This window comes from Pelodiscus sinensis, chromosome 6, assembly GCF_052426305.1.
Source record: "Pelodiscus sinensis isolate ZL-2025 chromosome 6, ASM5242630v1, whole genome shotgun sequence".
Taxonomy (NCBI): domain Eukaryota; kingdom Metazoa; phylum Chordata; order Testudines; family Trionychidae; genus Pelodiscus; species Pelodiscus sinensis.
The window spans coordinates 49,817,199-49,838,522 of record NC_143057.1 but is presented as its reverse complement, the minus strand read 5'-3'; the positions used below and the strand labels follow the sequence as shown (position 1 = coordinate 49,838,522).

General features: G+C 41.7%; 1 protein-coding gene across 2 annotated transcripts in view; it reads left to right on the top strand.

Moving 5' to 3' along the window:
• ROR2 (ROR family WNT receptor 2) overlaps nt 1-21,324 on the top strand; it is a 216,744-nt gene that overhangs the window by 30,026 nt on the left and 165,394 nt on the right. The window lies entirely within an intron of this gene.

Genomic DNA, 21,324 nt, shown 5'->3' with positions numbered 1-21,324 from the left:
TTTTTTTGCCATTGCAAAACTACAAAGATTGGCTTTCAGCCTGGTTAATTCACTTGGGCAGTTTCTGCTTGGAGAATTAATAAGTTTTTGTCAGACATGTCCCAATAAAAAAGGAATGTACTATGGCCTTGTGGATTGCTGTGGATTGTTAAAATAAATAATAATAAAGGTTACTAAAGGGAAAAAAAGCCAAAAGAAACAATTTGATTAGAGATTGGCAACTTCATAGGTGTTATAGGAATCGTTGCATGCATTTGATAAGTAGGAAAAAATTAATAAAATTGTAAATGACCCCCCCAAAGACCCGGCTTGGGCATTGAATAACATTGGAAGGTTATAAATCTTCTAGTTTCTATTGATAAATTTTTCAAATAATTTTGCACTTAAATACAGCAAGGGAAATGCAGGGACTGTCTAAGTATGATTTGACATAAGCTAGCCTCTTATATGCACACAGGCATGTAATATATTAATGGATGAGCTTGTAAAAGGTACAAAATAAGAGAATAACAAACTAAAATGCTAAAATAAAAATCTTTGAACTAGAAGTTCCTGTTGTTTTAACTTAAATAGAGGAGAGAAAAAAATGACTAGTGCAGATAATGGTGAATTTATTTCATGAAAAATTTGGTCACGGGAAGTGTGAAATGTAAAAAATTTTGACGTATTTAAACCGTGTAGCAGTGCAGTATTTGATGAGGGTTAATAGATTCTCCAGCCAGAAGGGATCATTGTGATAATCTGGTTTGATCTCCTTCATGCATTACAGGTTGTTTGTAATCAGTGCATCATTTTTCATTTTCATCAGTGTTAAGAATTTAAGCTCCCACGCTGATCTTTTGAAAGTGTTATGCAGATTTCCTTTAAGGATGAGGACTGAGAGGTTAGATAGAAAGCTTGTTTACACTGGCCAGTTACTGCTCTGTAACTTTCTCACTTGAAGGTGTGAAAAAACACTCCCTCACCCCCCCCAACCAGACTGCAGCAACTTACAGTGCTGTAAAGCACTGGTGTGAACAGATTCTAGTGCTGTTAGCTACTCCCTTTGTGGAGGTGGTTTACCTACCGTGCTGGAGAGCATGTTGGTGTTTTCCCCATGTTTGGTGTTTGACCCCACTGCTGTGTTAAAGTACTATCGCTGCAGTGCTTTAAACGTGAAAGTGTAGACAAAGCCACACAGTGATTGTTTTGTGATGTGTGTTTATCTATAGGTAATGTGATGTTTCTTTTACAGTTTTCCTGTGTGAGCTCACTTGAGAACATAGTGATTGTCTGGTTCACCCACATCATTGCTCTTTATATCCTTTTAGTTTTTTTAGTCAATGTTGTGGGGAACCAAGCCAAATGTCTGACATAAGTCTGTTATGTCAACTAGGGATGTAAAACGTTGGCCCTGCTCCTAGGGTAAAATTATACTGCAGAGCCTGCAGTGAAGCTGGCTCCCCAGTAGCCAGTGTGTAACCTGTGTTTGGGGGGAGAAGGTGAGGTTGGGGTGGTGGGTAGGAGGGAGAAGGGAGGAGGTGGCAGCCCCTGCCTGCACTGGGTTCTGTGGGGCTAGGGTGGGGTGGGGAGCTGCTCCAGTCCATACTGGTTAACCATTTACATCCCTAATGTCAACATTATTACCTTTACCAAACCAAGTTGTAATCTTATAAAAAATGAAGTTAGTTTGACTTAATCTATTTTTCATAAACCCATGTTGATTGGCATTGATTCTATTACCTCAATTCTTTTTTAATCAAATCCTGTATCAGCCACTCCATTATCTTGACCAAGATTGATGTACAGGTAATGGAAATATAGTACTGGTAATAAAAAAAGGGGGAGATGGATCTAGTCACAGATATCTAGAGTTTTTTATGCCTGCAGAATAAATTAATATTAATTATAGATGAAAAACTGCTTTATTGGGGGAAAACAAAAATACTGGAGCAAAATTGGTTTATTCATAAATCGAGCTGAAATCAACAATCATTCTGAAATGTCCGAGCCACAGAACTACTCTTTTAAATCTGTTTTGTAACGAGAAAAACAGGAAAAGATAAAGCAATTAGAAATAATGGAAATTTTGTAATTATAGTTGTATTGAAATAGTTGGGGAAAAAACTGAATATTTTTCAGATGGATGGCTGCTAGCTGTTAGTATGTCTCTCAGCTAATTGCTTCAAGTCATGCAGGTCAGGGAGAATTGTCGTGGTACTGTTTTTTTCTTTCTGAAAACAGAACAATGCTGGCATTTCTTACTTCTAGAAAAGCAATAAAATTTACTAGCTCAGTGGTTTTCAATGTGTGGTCGACAGATCCCGGTGGGTCCACAGACTATGCCTAAGATTTATAAAGGGGGCTGCAATTCCATTTGACACTTTGTAGGTATACTAGCTCGTGATTGGGTATTTCAACTGCTCTCGCTCAATGTCCTGGCAGCAGAGGGCTCTATGATCCCCAGTGAAAGAGAAAAGGAAGTATTATCTGAGGAAAGATGGCTGTAGGCTCAGGAGATGGTCAGAAGCTACAAGAGAGTATGAACTGTAGCCTAAATATTGGAACTGTAGGGCAGAGAGCCAAACAAATGCACCCTGTTGTCCGCACAAGGCCATCAATAGCTGAAGCAGGAGAATACAGAAGCAGATGGCAGGTAGGAAAGTAGTATGGAGGGGTTACACTGAAATTGTTACATTTATACCAAGTCAAAGAGGTGTGGGTGGAAGGTTGGGAGTCCAGTCTGCCTGTATAGTATTAGATCTCCCTGTACAGTATGCAGCTGAGGGTATGCAGTATGCCCATGCCCCCCTTTTGCTTCTGGGGCAAGATGGCAGAGCAGGGTGAACCTCAGGCCAAGGAGAGGTGAGGTCAGGGTGATACCCTGAGCCATAGGCCCCTGCCAGTAGGGAAGATGGTTCTGGCCCAGGTGGTGTCTGTAGAGAGTTGTATCAGGCTGGAGAGTGTCCGCAAAGCTGGCTGGTGCCAGGTCAAGCTGAGGGAGCTTGTCAATGGGATGTGAGGGGCCTGAAGCCATCTGCAGTTCTGGGTGGAGTAGATGATGTGGGGAGCTGGGTAAGAGTGGCCACCTAAACAGTTGGGAGCAAGGAAGTGGGACAGCATGGGCTCTATAGGGAGTCACTGCTTATTCCCTTGGGCTACCTCCAGCTCTCTCACTGCCCCTGTCTTCCTCCCATTGCCTCCCAACTCCTCTCTGTTGAGTAGGTAAATTGCCCCACTCATCTCAGAGTTCACAGGTCATCACCGTCCTGCCTCATTTCCCTTCCTTAATAAAACTCTGGGTACCCCACCCTTGTTGCTCATGTGCTAGACCGCCCAATGACTGACGTAGAAACTGTTCTAATTGTGTGTTGTGTTAGGGTGTTTGTGCCTTCTGCTTTGCCATCTTTAACAAAACAACTCTTTGTTCAAAATGTAAATGTTGATGGGAATTCCTGTAGAATGTAGCAGTTGGAGTGCTTGCAAACCCCACATCTGGGCTCTCTGTACACAGAGCACACTACAGTCATCACAGGGGAATGGTGTACCATGGCACCTATAGCATAATGCAGCGGCTGTCAAACTTTTTGGGCTCTGGAGCCCTTTACATGCGTAAAAATTTATACGGAGCCCCAGCAGTCCACTGATTGTATGTGTTGTACCTATCAATGTTTCCAGTTTGTCAACCTCGCGAAGCCTCTGGAGATGTCTCGCAGAGCCCTGGGGCTCCACGGAGCACAGTTTGAGAAACACTGGCATAATGGAATCATGATAATACTGGGGCTACCTTGAAGGAAGAACTTGTTCAAAATGAGACGGAATATTTTTCTGATGAGTTTACAAGGAGGTCGGTTGTACCTTTATTGTAGAACAAAGCAACAGATGTGTTTTTCACAGAATTGTCCTGCCATGCCATTCACTCACATGGTAAAGTGGCTTTTTCATACTGCTGACCACAAAAGGAGCAATAGTCTATAACAGAAAATTCGCCCTTCAATTTTCCTTTTTTTTGTTTTTTGTTCTGCATCAATGGACATAGCTAGAGCGTGAGAGCTGTTCCTTTACAAAACAAATGTTTTATGGGTTCAGAATGATATTTTTTAAAATATGGGCTGGAGCTTCAGCTGGTGTAGATTAATGCATAGTATGGTTCCATTGAAGTCAATGGAGTTACACTGATCTGCACCAGCTGAGAATCTATCACTACGCTGAAAAAAATTTTTTTTGAGCCTTTTAAAGTTGACAGATGATTTTTTTCATTGCTGAGAATGTTTTAGATAATAAGGTCTGACGTTAGGCCAATTCACATCCCACGGGAGTTATCAGTAATGCAGTAAATAACATTCTTTTAGCTGTGGATCAAGGTAAAGTGATTGATTTTTTTATTCTCAAGCTTTTTTTATCCTTTTGAAATTGCCTGTTACTAGTCCTCCATTGTACCGTTCTTGTCTTTCTATTAACATTTATTTGAGAGGTATGAAGATGATATCATTTGGTTTCCTTATTTCCAGTCTGTTCATCATTGGCCCAGTTCTTTGCAAGTGAATATTAAAAAAATAAGATATTTAAATGCCCAAGAATAAAAAAGAAAATCAAATTATTCCTAAGCAAATGCTTTAGAAGATCTTTAGAGTCTATTGGACAAAATTTCTGGCAATTCTCAGTAGAGCAAACAGGAGTAAAGCATCAAATATGATAAGAAAATGATGATAGACATATTTAGGACATACTTTAAGGACATACCTTTTTTAACTTTGTCAAGTGATGATGTGGACGTTACCTGCAGAGAGAAAGAGGATGACCTAAAAAAACATTGTGCAGAAAGAATATATATAGAAACAAAATTTATCAACCTGATACTCAGAAGTCTAAACAGACCAGCAGAAGACCAAAGAGAGAGATTCCATCTTTATCTTCCACCTAGGAAGACCAGCAAAATCAGCACTTTGTACTTCTTTGGAAGGTCCTCAGTGGCAGAAAGTCTTCAATATTGGAAAAAGGGAATGGTAGCAAATCTACTTTGAATAAAGACTGTGTTTTGTTAAGTTGGATCTAGCCATTAGAAAGCATAATTTTTCTTCTGTTTTGTTTGTAAACATTTTTGTTGTTAACTCATATACAGTAAAACTCCATTAGTCCGGCATCCAATGCTCCGGGACTCCTGATGGTCCGGCACCATCAGGAACCCAGATATGCTGGGGCAGCCGGACAGGCTTCCCCCATTCAGCTGCTGCTGAAACTGACCAGCAGCTGAATCAGGGAAGCTGGGAGCAGAGCAGCTGGGGTGCTGCCCGGTTGGTCTCGTAGTGCTGCCCCTTGGGGCTGCAGGACCAACCCGGCAGCACCCCAGCTGCTTTGCCCGAGGCGTCGGGATTCAGCCACGGCTGAATCGGGGACCCCTGGGGCAGAGTAGCTGGGGTCCTGCCGGGTTGGTCCCGCAGCCCCGTCTTTTGGCGCTGCGGGACCAAGCCGGCAGCACTCCAGCTGCTCTGTCCCAGGCGTCCCCAAGAGCAGCTGGAGTGCTGCTGGGTTGGTGCCATAGCGCTGCCCCTCGGCGCTGCGGGACCAAACCAGCAGCACCCCAGCTGCTCTATTGCAGGCATCCCTGATTCAGCTGCTGCTCAAACTGACCAGCAGCAGCTGAATCAGTGACACCTGGGGCAGAGCCGGACTATCGTAAGGGGGGGCTATGAAGGGTCTGGGGTGGCATCCCCTCCCACCCTACTCCAGACCCCTCATGGCCCCCCCTTCTGATAATCTGGCACCCCCTGGGTCCTAAAGGTGCCAGATTATCGGAAGTTTACTGTACTTCAATTCACTTAAAACATCTTTTTGGTTCTCTTTTTGATTAATCTTGTTTTCCTTTTAATCTATAGCAACTCTGTGCTGTGTTTTGAACTGAAGTGGTTTTCAGTGCTAATTGAAGTAATAAGTTGTGCTTTTGTCTCTCTATGAGCAAGGGACCTTATTAATATCTGAGTATTCTAGGAGAGGGCTGGACTCTTCAACGTAGATGGTTTTGGGGGAAATATGGGACTCGAGTATGTTGGTATCAACCCTGCAAGAAATAAAGCCAGGCTGGTGAAGACTGCTGTTGTGTTATAGCAGGGGTCTCCAAACTGTGGCCCGCGAGGCCCTCTCATCCGGCCCGTGGAGACCTTTTTGTCTGGCCCCACCTTCCGCGTGCCGGTGTGACGAGGCGACCCCCGCCCGTCCCTGGGGCGCCGCCGAACGGGCCCTTCTTGCCGCGGGGGGGGGCCCTGTCAGGGGTGTGCGGCGTGTACTCACGCCGCGCCGGGGCCGGAGAAGCGGGCCGCTCCGCTGACAAGCGGCCGCACGGCGGCAAACGGCGCAGGGGGCGGGGGTTAGCACGGGCGGCGTTCCCCCGCCCAGACTGACAGGGCAGCCGGCCAATCAGGGGGCAGGATGGGCGGTGGTGGTAACGCCCACCCGGCGACGTGCGGGGGAACGTGAACCCTGGCGGGAACTTTAAAAAGGTGACCCCTTCCGCCCGGGGGGGGGGGGGGGGGGGGGAGTGAGCGGTGGCAAGCAGGAGGGGAGGACAGCGTGCAGAGGAAGGGGAGAGCAGGGGGAAAAGCCCCCCCCCCTTCTCAGGAGTCCAGACCCGATGGCCACCCAGACGGCAGGACCAGCCCCGGCGGGAGGGGTGGGCGTCTGGATATACGACCGTCAGCCTGACGGACGAATCAAAGGTGACCGCCCCACGGTGGGGGGAGGTAGAGGGTCACACGAGGAGGGAAAGGAAGCAGCCCAGGGCAGAACTCGTTAGAGTTGGCGGGCTGACAAGTTACGGCAGGAGCCCCGTCAGCCGGACCAGAGCCAGCTGGTTCCGTGTCCTTAGGGCCCTGGGCTGGGGCCCGTGAGTGAGGGTGGGCCCGGGCCCCCCTTTCCCTCCCCTTCAGCACTGGAGGGAATGCATGGTCAGAGTACCGGCCGCGCTGCGACAGAGGGCGCAATAGGCAACTGAAATTCCCCGTCGTGAAAGCGGCCACCGAACTGCTGTTTGATAGTTAATGCGGCCCTCGGGCTGAAAAGTTTGGAGACCCCTGTGTTATAGGATAGTTTCTGGCATGAGAGTGCTGAACAAGGACTGCATAGCTCATAAACATTCAGTGAACTGTATGCTTGGTTGCTAGCGTCTTCGGCTGTGAGCTACAACAGCAGAGCATTTCAGGCCCTGTATTTACAGTACAGGCGGTGACAGAATTTCTTACTTGTTTGGGTAGAACTCGCAAACAAGACACTCTACCTTTGTTGGATATATTGTTTTCAATAGTTGTGACTTTCACGATTAACTGTAAGAATATCAGGGATAAATCAAGCTTTCATTTTGCCTCAATGCTGCAGGAATGAGAAATGATTCCTGCCTTAAAATATATTTAAATTTCAGTAGTTAGCACTTGTTCAGATTTCAGTCTTTGAAGTTTTGATGGGTAAATTATTTTTGAGAGCCTTATTAGCATTTAAGCTTAAATTCCTGTTAATGACAACATATAAACACCTTCATATATATCTCATGATTTTTGATAGACTGTATTTAAAAATGACAGATAAGCTGAAGTGGTATGGGTTGAGATCTATGAGACGCCCTTGTTGCAATAGATGTGTGACCTGAAGCCTCATATGGCCTCCGGATTTGCAACAAAACAGTTATTAAAAAGTAGGGATGTAATAGTGGTTAATAGCTGGTTAAACGATTAACCGATAAGCAGATGCTTATTGGGTTAATGCTACTGGCTACATGCAATCCCCTACTCCTCCGTAGCTCTTCATTAAAAGTATTTTGGGAGCCAGTGCGCGAGCACGCTGCCTCAGTCCCAGCTTGTGCTGAGTCCAACAGTTACCTCCTTTTTGGCTCTCCACTTAAAGAGCTTGAGAGCACTGCAGCGGGGGCAGCTGTTGGACCCAACATAAGCTGCAATTGAGCCAGCGTGCATCTCTTAAGCTCTTTTAAATGCAGAGCTGCTGATTGGCGACACGATAACCAAATTACATGCTTCCTAACATCCCTAATAAAAGGCGCGCACACACAAAAAAACCTGGTTGGTTAATCAAGTGGCACGAATGTCCTATTTGTGTTTAAAAAAAACAAAAAAACCACCAACAACCCCAAAACTGAAACACTTAGTACCAGTGAAGAGGCCAGTCTAGTTCTGAGATGTTCACTTGCAGCTATCTTGGGGTCTGGTTTCACCAGGTAGCCAGCCAATGCTCAGTCTGACAGTCTGTAAAGGCAGAAGTTATTAATAATGTCTGGAGTCCAAGAAAAAGCTTAGTTTCTAAACAGTCTTTAGTACCCTTCCTTGGATTACTACGAGAAATAAATGAAGAAAGAATTGCATGTAAATTTTCTCACTAGTCTTCTGCTTCCAAGGTTCTGAACTAGTGCACCTGTCTGTTGCTTCTTTCAACTCTGTACATTTTTTACCATTCACTGTTTTTGTCCCTCTATTTAAACACCCAAAAACCCGAGAGCATGGTTGTTTTCTTTTATCCATTCTTCCTGATAGTTATTGCTTTGGTGTCTTTCTTTTTTTTCTTTCCATTCAAGAGTTGTTCTTTTGTTTTAAACTTAAAATCCCCTCTGAGCCAGAAAACTGCTGGTGCTGGTTTTGATACTGAATGACTGCAGTCTTGGGCAAGCATACTGTACTCAGTTTAACTGCCTGTGTAATAGGGATAATGCTTCCTTAATCTCAGCAGGAGGAGATGAATTGTGAAGTGCTTTGAAGATAGTCTAGAGAAATGATTATTTATAATATCTGTAATTCCTTTTCTTACTTAACTGGCCCATTTGCATCTCCCCCTTTAATTCTGATTTCTCTTTCTATATTTCATAGGGGTACCTCTTAATTACATATTGGAAAGTAGAAATACTTATACTTGAGTCCTCTGCTCTGTTAATTGCCTCGAATATCCTTGCTTGAGTTGCCAAGTTGCCCTTTGTAGAATATAAGCAAGGGCCCTGTCAGCCAACTAGCTACTTCTAAATGGATAGCCAGATTGGTGTATTGTGTAGTAATTATACTAATCTTTGGCTGCACACAAGAGAGGAGTTTATTTGTGGGAGTTTTTTTTTCTCTTTCCTTCTCAGTGGGCAGTGTATAAAGAGATGAAGAGCTGTGTTGAAGAACAAGGAGACACTATGTCTCTCCATTCGTATAAAAGATGAGATATTCTGATACAGCTACTGAGTGCAATGGAAAAACTCTTGCTAATTTTTATGTGGTTGAAGCTCCTAAGCATGTACATTATGCAGTAGAGTTAAACTTAAATAAAAGTGGTTTGATTTTTAGCTTAACTGAAATTTACCCTTGTCATCTAGTGGGGAAAGTGCGCATGTGAGAATTTCAGGAAGTATTGGTTAGGCTTCTAAATTTCTTTCCCACTTTGCATCATCGTTGGAAGAATCTTTCTGCTAACGCAAATTATTGTGGGTATTGTCATTTCTTCACATTCTCACCATCAAGGGGACCGTTCCAAGTTATGTTAGAGAACACTTTAAACTTTTATTGCTTGTTCCGGTTAAACTCTATCTTTTCTCATTACATTTATAACGGTAATTTTCTGTTCTGAGTTGATGTTGTTAAATCAGGGCCTAGAACTTTATCCCTGTATGTTTAGGCTTACTTGGAACTCCATCTGCACTGGTTCTCAGCCAGTTGAAAGTTCCAAGTGGATGCAATTTAATAACTCTTGTGCTGCTTTGATTTGCTTTCTATACCATCTGGTCTATGTCTCTGGATTTTTTTTTTTAAGGATAAAAAGTATTTTTCAAATAATATTTTAAGCTATAGGCATGCCATCTGAAAATTTAGGTTGCTGTGAAATTTACCAATGCAATATGTTTTCAGGGATGGGGACTCTCTATTGGGGGGGGGGGGGAGGAGGAGAAGGGGGAAGAAAGAACATGAACTGTAGACAGGTAGGAATGGCAGGAATGCTGTGCACAATAAAGACATCTGTTCTCTAGGACTGGAGTATGATTTAAACACCTTTATAAAAGTGAGATTATTTAATAGTATTGAGATCTTCTGGACTGCCCTCCACTGTTCTGTCCCTGGACTTTGTAACATATTTAATTATGGGGGGAGGATGGCAAGAATCCTCTTATTTTTGCAATTTAAAATCTTTCCAAGCATTGCAGAGCTGAAAGCTAAGCTTGTGATCTATTAGCTGTTTTAAATTATACTCAGTTGTAGTTTCTCTATAAAATGTAATGACAACATGGTATAATGTTGCCTAGCTTTCACCACATGAGCATAGGTGCTGACTTTTCCTCTAGCTGAGGGGTGGTGATCAATTCTGCTCCAGGCCCAGAATCCATTCTACAACTTTCCCCAAACCCCCATCCCTGCCCTGCATGCTCCCCCAAAAGCACCTGTGCCCATCCCTTTCCCTTGTCCCCTGGAGCTTTATGAACACTGTGAATCAGCTGTTTGCGGTGCTCCAGAGCCTTGGGAGGATGGGTGAGGAGTTGGTCAGTGGAGGTACCAGCGAGCATGAGGGAGGGGGGTGATGGGAAGAGCAAGCTTGACTGCTGGAGGGATCTTGGCACCCACTAATATTTTCCCTGTGGGTGCTCCAGAGTCCAAGCACCCACAGAGTTGGTACCTATGCATATTGGCATCTGTTCACCAGGAGGTTTAGTAAGTTGCACTTGAAAAGCTTGTCTTTGTTGTGTGCTGGAACTCATTTTTATTGTGATTGCCCTCATAAATCTAAAGCTATTTGCCAAAATAATCCAGGTACTTTTCCTTCAGAATTAGGATTCTGCTTTTTCGTCATTATTTAAGATAGGGTATCTGATTTAGATCCAGAGGGATAGCTGCTTTAGTCTGTAACTTTAAAAAATGAGTAGTCCGGTGGCACCTTAGGGTACATCTACATAGCAACATTATTTAAAAAATCACTTAGTCCGCGTCTACACAGCAGGTAGTTACTTCGAAATACTGTCAAGCTGGAGGACAACTTACTCAGACTCCTGTAGCCCTTATTGTACGAGGAGTAATGGAAGTCGTAGGAAAAGTGCTCTGTTTTGAAATAAGTGCTGTGTAGATGCTCCCAGTTTCAAAATAAGCTATGCAATTGACATAGCACAATTTGCGTAGAATATTTTTTAGTTAAACCCTACTGTGTAGGTACACCCTTAGAGATTAACGAAAATGTATATATAGTATCAGTAGGCTGTGCCTCCTGCTCGCTACGTTTGCCAACCACCAGAGAGCTTATTCATCTTGCACTGAGTCCAACTGTGCTCTCCATGGCCCCAAGTCAGTTGTACCCTTCTCTGCTCCCACACCATCATACCCCTGGACGGAGCTCCTTTGTCCGAACACTCTCGGCTCATCCTGCCCACTTGCATCCTTCAATCACCAGCCAGTCCTGCCCACCCGCCAATAAAATAGTCCATGGCCCACAGCCCACTCCCTCCTTCCATGCCTAGCCCCACCTCTGTTCTCCATTCCTACACCCCCATTTCCCTGCTTCCATTACTACATTCACCATCCTCCCTATCCCCCCCCCCCACACCACCCTGTCCATCTCCCTCCTTCCATCCCTAGCCCCGTAGGAAAAACTCTTATATAATTATATATAGAGGGAGGGGGAGAGGGAGGGGCTTTTGTGGGCAAAATCTACTTCAGGTGAAATCAGCTTGAGACCTGATTTAGGTCCAATTGACAATGAACATAAATTGTTACATAAATTGTAATTGTGGTTGGCAGCTTTTTTTGACAGTCCCAGGTAGAATGGTCTATGGCTTATTGTATAATGTCAAAATTCTCTTCTTACAGGTCATCAAGCTGCAGGCCCATTATAGGGCTGTGTATGGAAGCTTGTACTGCCAATACCTCTATGATGCAGCACTTCCATTTTCAGCACTGTTGTCCAACCAGGAGAAGGAAACTGGATGGGGGTTTCTCCAGTCTGTCATCCATGCAGCAGTTCCTTGGATGGAATGCTGTAACAGCTTATGGGAGCAGTCTTGGTTTCTCTGGTGGTTTCCTTGTTTTGATACTGTGACCAGCAACTCCATCCCTGTTTTTTATTTTTGTTCCCTATAATATATTTAATTCTGGGTCCTGTGGCCCCTCCCTCATCTGAGGGGGATGAGACTTTATTGCTTTATTTACACACCATCTGAGCCTGTTACCATTCAAAATCAGATGTGATATAATACTTGCCCTCGCATTTACCGCCTTCAAAGCTCACGCTCTCTCTCTCAGATGTGGGTACATAGAGAAGCCCCCGAGTATGTGTGTTTGGTGTGAGTAGTTAAGGGAGATAGTGTCCGTATTCATGAATTATCCTGAGTCAGCCATTTAGTCCCTCACTCTTTGTCAGACTGACATTTCCTCTGTGTCCCTGCTTTTCTTTTTCTCCTTCCCTCCTTTGGCCTGGGTTCCCTCCTCAAAATGTCCAGGCAGTTCTTCATTTCTAATATATAGCATGCTTGTCCTAGCAATCCCTTGTTGCCAGATAGGGCATGGCTTCCAGAGCTGCTGTAATGATGTCAGTTTCTCCTGCTGAATCACAGTTCTACAGGGCCACATACCATTTGATGTGACTTACTGGGTACTTTTTTTGTATGTGATATCTCTCTCATGCTCTTGCTGAAGTTTGTAATTTTTTTTTAAATTAACCATGCATACTTGCATGTAAATCTATCCTATAATTTTCTAAATTCTGTTTAATATGTAGTCTTCAGCAGTTACCCAAAGTTTCCTAGCCAAAAGCAAAATATGCGGAGCAAATGGAATCTTAAAAAAATACCTATTGCGCTACATTTTTCTTCCCGCCACTGCATTCCCAGAGATATAAGGCCTTATTTCCAGTTTTAATCTATTAAGGGGGATTTTTAACCATTCCCTGATGCCTTCATTTCTATTTGAAGAAGAGTAATTTATCACAAGGTATTTTCAAGTGCCAGTTTTATGGACCTTTTTTACTATGCAGGAAGTTATTTTTGAAGGGGAGATTTAAAGTGTAAGAAGATGAAATTACAGAAGAGATGAGTCTTTTGGACTCCTTTTCTTCTGGTCTGCACTGCGGATTTTGGCTTTTGAGTTTTGGAAGCACTTCGATTCCAAGTCTCTCTATGACCTCTTGAGTGTGAGAGCTCTTTAGAATTCCCTTTCCATATTATAGCAAAATTCAATTTTTCCAGTTAAGTATCCATTAAATCTTCAGCTCTCAATATAAAATTTGTGTTCAGTCCCTCAGGAACTCTTTTTCTTTTTTCCCCGTCAGAACTGTAGTCTCAGATTTGACTTCCAAAATTAAGTAGGTGTGCTAAACTATTAAAAAATACAATTAATTGCAAGTTTAAAAAGTCATGATTAACCCTCTGTTTTAGTTGCACTGTTAATAGAATACCAATGTATTATGAATCTTTCTATATTGATTTCAACTACAATACAGAATGCAATGTGTACAGTGCCTCACTTTGTGATTACAAATATTTATGCTATAAAAAAGATAGGAAAAAAGTGTTTTTCAGTTCACCTCATACAAGTATTATGCTACAATCTCCTTATCAAGAAGTAGGACTGAGTGGACTTGTAGGAGGTGAATTCAAAAATACTATTCCTTTCATCTTTTTGACAGTGCAAATATTTGTCATATAAAGTGAGCACTGAACACTTTGTTGCAATTAAAGTCAATATATTTGAAAATATAGGACAAAATTTAAAAATATTTATAATGAATTTAAATTGGTGTTCTATTACTGTTCCTAGGTGTGGTTAAAACTGAGATTAATCATGATTTTTAAAAATCTAAGTTATTTTTGTTTTCCCTGCATTAACTACAACATGGGTTCCCAAACTGGAGGGCATGAAGAAATTCCGGGGGGGGAGAGGGGGCGTGAGGCGACCCAGCCCCTCCCCTCCCCCAAGTTTTACTGCTATTTTTATTTTTTGGCCCTGGTCAGTTCTTTTTTTTTTTTTTTGCTCGACAAGTTTTGCTGCTGGGAGGGGTTCTCAAAAATCAAAAAGGGGGAGTGATGCCGAAAAGTTTGGGAACCACTGCACTACAGTGAACTGACAACCTTAGCATTATAGTAACAAATAAAAATGAGCCTGACCCAAATATGGCTCAAGCTCTGCTCCAGTGTTAAGGTTGGTTACTTGTATCTCTTCTGTATTCTGTTTACCCATTTACCTCCATGTTGGCTTTTTTTCTTTGGCTACGTCTAAACTACAAGGTTTTTGCGTAAAAACCGGCGGAGCGCCCACTCCTCAAGCATGCTTTTGTGCAAGAAAATCGACAGACTAGAGGAATAACTGTAAACGAGGAATAACTATAAACGAGGAATAACTAATAAACGAGGAATAACTCCTTTTTGCACAATAGCTCTTGCAAAAGGCAGGTGAAAAGCACAGGTGCTGTGATTGCCATTCACGGAATGGCCATTAGAGCTTTCTTACGCAAGAGCGTCCATGCAGTGTGGACGCTCTCTTGCTTTTGCGATGCGCTTTGAGGTGTAGACACACTTTTGCCAAGAGGTTTTTGCGCAAAAACTCTTGAGAAAAAGGCTTCTTCCGCAAAAACCCTGCAGTGTAAATGAAGCCTTTGTGTTTTTAATATGAGAGGTGTTCATGTTAGGGTGTTTCCAGAATTTTATGTTTGTACTTGGTGATAAGACACCGTGATAACTAAAGTTTGATATTTACCCTCACTAATTAAGTCACTTTTACAAATTAGCCTATTCATTTTAAGGTAAATGTCAAAGAAGACCTAAAAATTGACGTTCTTTAATCTCTACTGGGCTTGTAATCAGGTTCTTTTCTGCACGGTTCCCTTCGGTTGCCTCTCCACAGTTCCCATTGGTTGCAGTTCCCAGCCAATGGGAGCAAAACACAGAGATCTCCCCCACCCCGAGCCACAGAGACATGCTGGTTGCTTCCAGGAGCAGTGTGGCACAAAAGGTAGGCAGAGCGGACAGGGAGTCCCCTTACCTGTGCTGTGCTGCTGCTGGCACATCTCTGCATACCCCTTGTGTGGAGGGAGGGAGGCAGTCAGTCTCTGTGTGCTGCCCAGAGTAGGGGCAGCACATGTTGTACAAAGATGTGTGAGCAGCTGGCTGCTTCTAGGAGTGCTGTGAGGTTACCAGTCACAGCATACAGGCAGGCTCACAGCCTGCCTGCCTGAGCCCTGCTGTGCAGCTGCATTTTGGGGGCCAACACATGGTGTGTTTAATGGTAAATCTGCTCTCTTGTTTGGCCTTGTTAGTTGCCTTGAATAGGCAGAGTTCAATGAAATTCTGTCGACAAATTTGAATCCTTTACTAGGTGTGCAAGGAGTTGCTCTAGTCTGCTTTTTTCAAGGAAATTTCTGAGGGTAATGTTGGGCAATTGCTTCTCTGTTTTGTAGGATCTCTTCTATAAGGAATAACAAGTTTCTGTTTTATAGTGGTCATGGTTATTATTTGTATTTCAATAGTCTTTAGTTAGGAGCTTCCTAAACCTACAACTTCTCTATATTTTCTCTCTCTGTGTGTATGTATATGTTGTTGGAAGGGTTAGTGACATGCTATGGAATTTGGGGTAGTTATTAATATGTTCATGAACCTAGTTCTAAAATTTCCTTATGTCTGACTTGGCTACTGTAGTGGAACAAATGATCCAGTGTTTCTCTAAAATTAGAGTTTGGATAAGGGCTAGCTTCTGAGGCTCATTTCGAAATTGAACCCAGTGTAAAAGCAGATGCCCAGTTTTAGTAGACCTTTTATGCATCAAATAAGTGCTCTGGGATCTGCCTTGGCTCTCAACAAATCTCTGGTTGGTTGTCAAGAGGTTGGTTTTAACCTATGAAACTCTAAGTGTTTGAAAACTGGGCTTATAAGAGAAAATGCATCTTTCTCTTTCTCTCTTTCTCTTTCTCTGTAAAGTCGTTACTTGGCAATTTCCAGGCATGATGAGGAGGAGGGAAGTTTGTTCTGTTTAAACGGAATTTAAATGGGCAGGGGTTGGAAGTATTGCATTCCTTATGAAAGAGTCCTTGGTTTTGGAATTTTTCTGCCATTTGTCCACTGGAGTCCATATTTGTCAACCTCCTGCAAATGCTCCACAAGCTTGTGGGAAAAATATTGGGGGCTAGGACTGTAAAATCCCATTTAATTAGTTAACTAATTAAAATTTATGTTAATTGGTTAACCAATTAAAAGGGAGCGGGTGGGTGCTGATCCAGCCTCACTGGAGCTCCCCTCGCCCATGAATGGCTCTACAGGGCTGCAGCAATCTCATACCCGTGGTGGGCAGGGCTCCAGCCCCACATCAGTTACACATAAACAGTAAGTATCACCCAGCAAGGGTGATGCTTACCAGTTAACCATTCATGTCCCTATTGAGGGGCAAGATGCAGCAGGGTTGAATTAGAGTATAGCTTTTATGAACATCTAGTGAACTTTTGTATAATGTTAGAATATTAATAATTTGGTAAGCTTATTAACTATCTTTAATTTTTTAATGTTATCTAATTAGTAAGAAGCACCTAATATTATCGTTCTAAATTCCAAAGCATTAAAAACAAAATAAAGTTTACCCTGGAGTTTTTTGGGGGCAAAATAATTTTTTGGATCCTGAATTTTTTTCCTTTTAAGTAAAATCGAAGTCATTGAATGCTTGTGATTATTTTAGGTGAAATGGTATGATTACTAACATTTATCATTAATTATTATAGTAATTGAAAATATGTAGAAGCTTTTTTCCCTATATTTGTTCCACTGTTGGCTGAAACAAAATTAAAAAAAAAGTGGTTTTTTTTGTTTTTTTTTAAATATGGGAGCAAAATTTTATCTTCATTAAGATAATGTTTTGGCGTCAGTAATGAGTCACACAGATTGCCAGAGAGAAGAATCTCCTGCTGGAATTTTAAATATTACAGTAAAAACTTGCAAAGTGTATAACTTAGTTGCATCAGATTGTTTTCAACAGGTGTTTAATCGAGCTTTGTTGTTTGTTACAAAACTTAATGGATTTGTTGTGGATTTTCATCTACAAATATGTACTTTTTAAACTCCAATTTCCTTATCTTTACATTTGGGCACATCAAAGGAATTTTTCTTTTGTCTGGTTTTCTGTTTGATTTACTTTGATGCAAATATTGTAGCAAGCCTTCTGTTGTCAAATTCATTGGGAATCTCAATCATAAATTTAACATCATGAAATTTTACATCTACTATGTTCTATTGCTAATCTTCATGATACAAGTCAAACATCAAGTTGGGGACTTTTGATAGTTTATCTGAATAAGAACTGAAACAATTATCTCTCTTACCTAGCTGAAAAATGTTATCTCTGAAAACAAAACCAAAAACCAAGAAGCATGCGACCTTTTTCCCCCCCCTCTATAAAAAAGAATTAAAATGTGCCACGGTCTGTTTATATAGTTGATTGAAACACTAATTCCTCTTTTGCTCAGGTACTTAAATATTTACAGTTGTTTAATAAAATCCGTGATAAGATTGTTTTTATTGACTTCTCAAGGTGAAAAGTCCTTATCGTTCTTGTTATATTTTTAAACAGATCCTATAATTCAGCAGCTACCACTACAAAGGCCATGATCAAAGGATACTATAGTTAGCCAACAGCTAAGGTTTGGCTTATCAAGCATAAAGCCTAATTTTTTAAAGTAGTATTTTGTTTTCCTTGATAAAGTAACACTACTCTGAAAATACGATAAGTCTTGTGGTGTTGTCCTATTCAAACCTTACTTGTTTAAAAGACTCAGTTTTCAGGCACAAGCCCATTGATGTATGTTTACTATTTTGACCAACTGTCTGACATACAGACTAAATGTTGCCTTGTGACTTGTTCAGCTGGCTGTGTATTGCCAATGAAGATGTTTATTTGCTGCCAACCTGTATCAGGAAGGACCAGACCTAAGAGGATAGACACAGCTGAAACAAGGGAGTTCTTAATTTTAGCCCATATTGCCTGGAGGCAGCAATAGCTTAAATGTCGAGAACTTTTTGTTAGTTTTATCCATTTGCTGTATTATTTATAAAACATGCACAATAGAGTCCATGGTTAATATGCTATAACTTCAGCTGAAAGGGAGAGGGAACTATGGTATATTTTCGACCCTCCTTCCCCAATTGTTTTTTTTAATGAGTCAACAAAGGTATTTTTACTTCAAAAAACAAAACCCAACCTCTTTGTGAAATCTAATTTCTTAATTATTTATACCCATATATATTTTGTGGGGACAAGATACTGCTGAATGCATAATTCTTGGTACCAAGGCTGTTAAAGGTAGATTAATCAACTAATCAAATAGTTGATGCAATTTGCATCGACTATTCGATTAGTCGATAAGGACACTTCCACTTTTGAAATGTACCAAGAGCCCTGCCAGCTCTAGCTACATTTCAAAGGCGGAGGTACCATGGGGAACACAGGGCCAGCGGGGGAAGTGCTTGAGTTCCCCGCTGGGGAACACAGGGCCAGCGGGGGAAGTGCTTGAGTTCCCCGCTGGCCCTGTGCTCCCTGTGTGCCCTTTGTTCCAAAGCAGGGAGCGTGGGACCCACAGTGGGCTGTTGAGTCCTCCACGCGTCCCCTGCTCCCGTGGTGCTTCTGCTTTTGAAATGTAGCAAGAGTGGGGTTTTGCTACATTTCAAAGGCAGAAGTGCTGCTGGCTCCTGCTCCCTCCCCCTTGCTGCCTCTCTCTAATAGGTGGGGAGAGTGACTACTTGAGTCATTAGTTGACTATCCGATAAGCTTATCAGATAGTTGACTAGTGGCTTACATCCCTTCTTGGCACTATATTATTTTTGGTGTGTGTGTGTGTGTGTGTGTGTGTTTAATTAATTTAATTTAATTTAAATAAAATACAGCTTTCGCTATCAGCACATTAACACGGTAAGAAGGAACCCACTTAGAGACTGGATCATTTAAAAAGCTTTTTGAATCAGAAATTTAAAACTATAAATGAACTAAAGGTAGGGTTGCCAGGTATCCGGTATTGACCCGGACAGTCCGGTATTTTTGTCTCCTGTCCGATTAAAAAAAAAAAATTCAGAAAATGCTGGACACCTAAAATGTCTGGTATTTTCTGATTTTTTTTTTTTTCCCCTGCCAGGAGGCGAAAATACCAGACACCTGGCAACCCTACGACACACTCAGCAACCGGGCCCAGCCCCTGGATCACTCCCCGTCGGGTCCCCCCCCCACCTGCCTGGTTCTGCAGGGGAGCTGTCTTGTGGCTGGAGCAGAAAAACAAGATGGCTGGTGGCAAAAAACTGATCTCAGGGTCCCCTTTTTTCCCCCCCCTCAACAAATTTGGTTCCCCCGCCCTTTTTTTCTCTCAACAGGATTTTTTTTTTTTTTTGAGGTAGGGGCATTCGGTATTTTTGGTTGAACCATCTGGCAACCCTAACTAAAAGTAAAACCAGAACTTTCTCATAACTTTGATATCCAGTATATCCATGCAGTTGTAGGCATAGGAGGGAGGAATGCTAACTTTTGAACCTGTAGCTTGGAGTATTCTTAGCATTTGTAGTGCTGTGCAAAATCCTTGAGTTCCAGAGAATCTGAGCAGTCTAAGAGTGTCTTGAAGAGGGAAATGAGCAAATTGGTAGGGAAAATCACACTATGTTGAGTTGTGTCAAGGGTGGCCTTTTACTGTAGCTTTTCTGGAAGATTTCGAATAATCTGATTATGTTGTATTGAATAGTGACTAATATATTTTTTTATTAGTGACCAATTATTTATGTTTCTAGGGAGCAAGTCATTTAAAGATGAGGATGTGCTATTAAAATGCTGTGTGATTTTTAATTACTATCCAATCAGGATGCTTTTACTAACCAATTGTAGAATACTTGGTGAGTCATTTTGCTGGGATATAGCTATATAAAATATGTGCATTGAAATGACACAATACATTCACCCTAGGGTGGCTCAATGTTCCCTCTATTCTTTTCCATCCTTGTGAAGAATATTTTTTTATGTGCACCAAGGAGTATGTACCACTAATAGAAACACAAAACTGAACTGGGCGTGCTCTGCTACTAAGCTGGACAGCATTTTAATCTCTCCTGAGTGGTTGCACAAGCACGTATAGCTGACTGGGCTGTGCCTCTTTTGGGTAATGTTGATGGCTAATTAGAGTCCTGAACCACTGAGCCACACTTTATTATAGACTTAGCTTGATCTTAAGAAAAATATTGTTTCTTTAGTTTCTAATGAAAAATACGGTTTGAATAATGCTTCTCACAAGAGCTTTAAAGGGAACTTATTTGTAAAAACTACATTGAATTATGAAGATGGGGAGCTTTTCATGTGTATTAATATTTAATTCTGTATTATTGGAACACTACAACTATAAAAAATTCAGCATCTATGATTTTCATACAGAACTCAAATTGTATTCCTATCCTCTCTGCTACTATTTCATTTTCATACAAGAGCAAAGAGACTATTGTTAAACTTGCTAACTAAATAAGAGCGTTTTTAAAAATTCTGTGTTTTATTCCCTTTAAGTTACTTCTAATCATATTTTTTTTCTTTTAGATTTAGAACTGATTAAAACAAAACAATGCTCTGTCCAAACCTGCATTTTTCGTATTACTTTCCAATCATATCTCCACCACCATCAAGTACTGTATTTTTACAATGCAGAATTCTTTAATCAGTCCTGACATGCATCCACTTTCCACTTGGCCTGGCCCCAGCAAACACAGTCGTGCTCTACTACACATCATTTCTTTCCATAACCTCCCTTTTCCTTTGGGTAATATATCTCATTTCAGTTCTTACGTCTTGCCACATAAGGAAAGCCTACACATCTGTAAGGCTTAATCTAGAGGCAGAATGCTTGGGTCATGAGTAGAATCTCATTTAGCTTCACAAATACTACTAAATGTATAGTGGTTAAGTCCTTTTTGACCTTAAACTTAGCCAAACCAGCTGCAAATGTAAAAAAAGTTGTGCTTTCTTATCATACTGCCTGCGCTTGAATGGTGAAAACATCACAGGTTAAAAGACTGTCCTAGGTCAGTGGTTTCCAAACTTGTTTGGGAAGTGTGTGCACCACCACCTTAAATATAGTTGTGGATGGATGGAGAATAGCAAGACTATCACTCTTCATACACTGCAAAGAGAATGGAGGGGTGTGAGTACTTTCAGTTTTAGAACATGCCTTATGTTCACTAACAATATCTGAAGGTCTTGGCACTTTCCTCTTGAAACTTACAATTCAGAACAAATGGTAGGAATGACAAAATGTCCAGTGTATAAACATCATGAAGAATTTGTTTCTGCATACATTACAGAAATTGTGGGACAACAAGAGGGAGGTTCCTGCAAAACACAACAAAGAAAA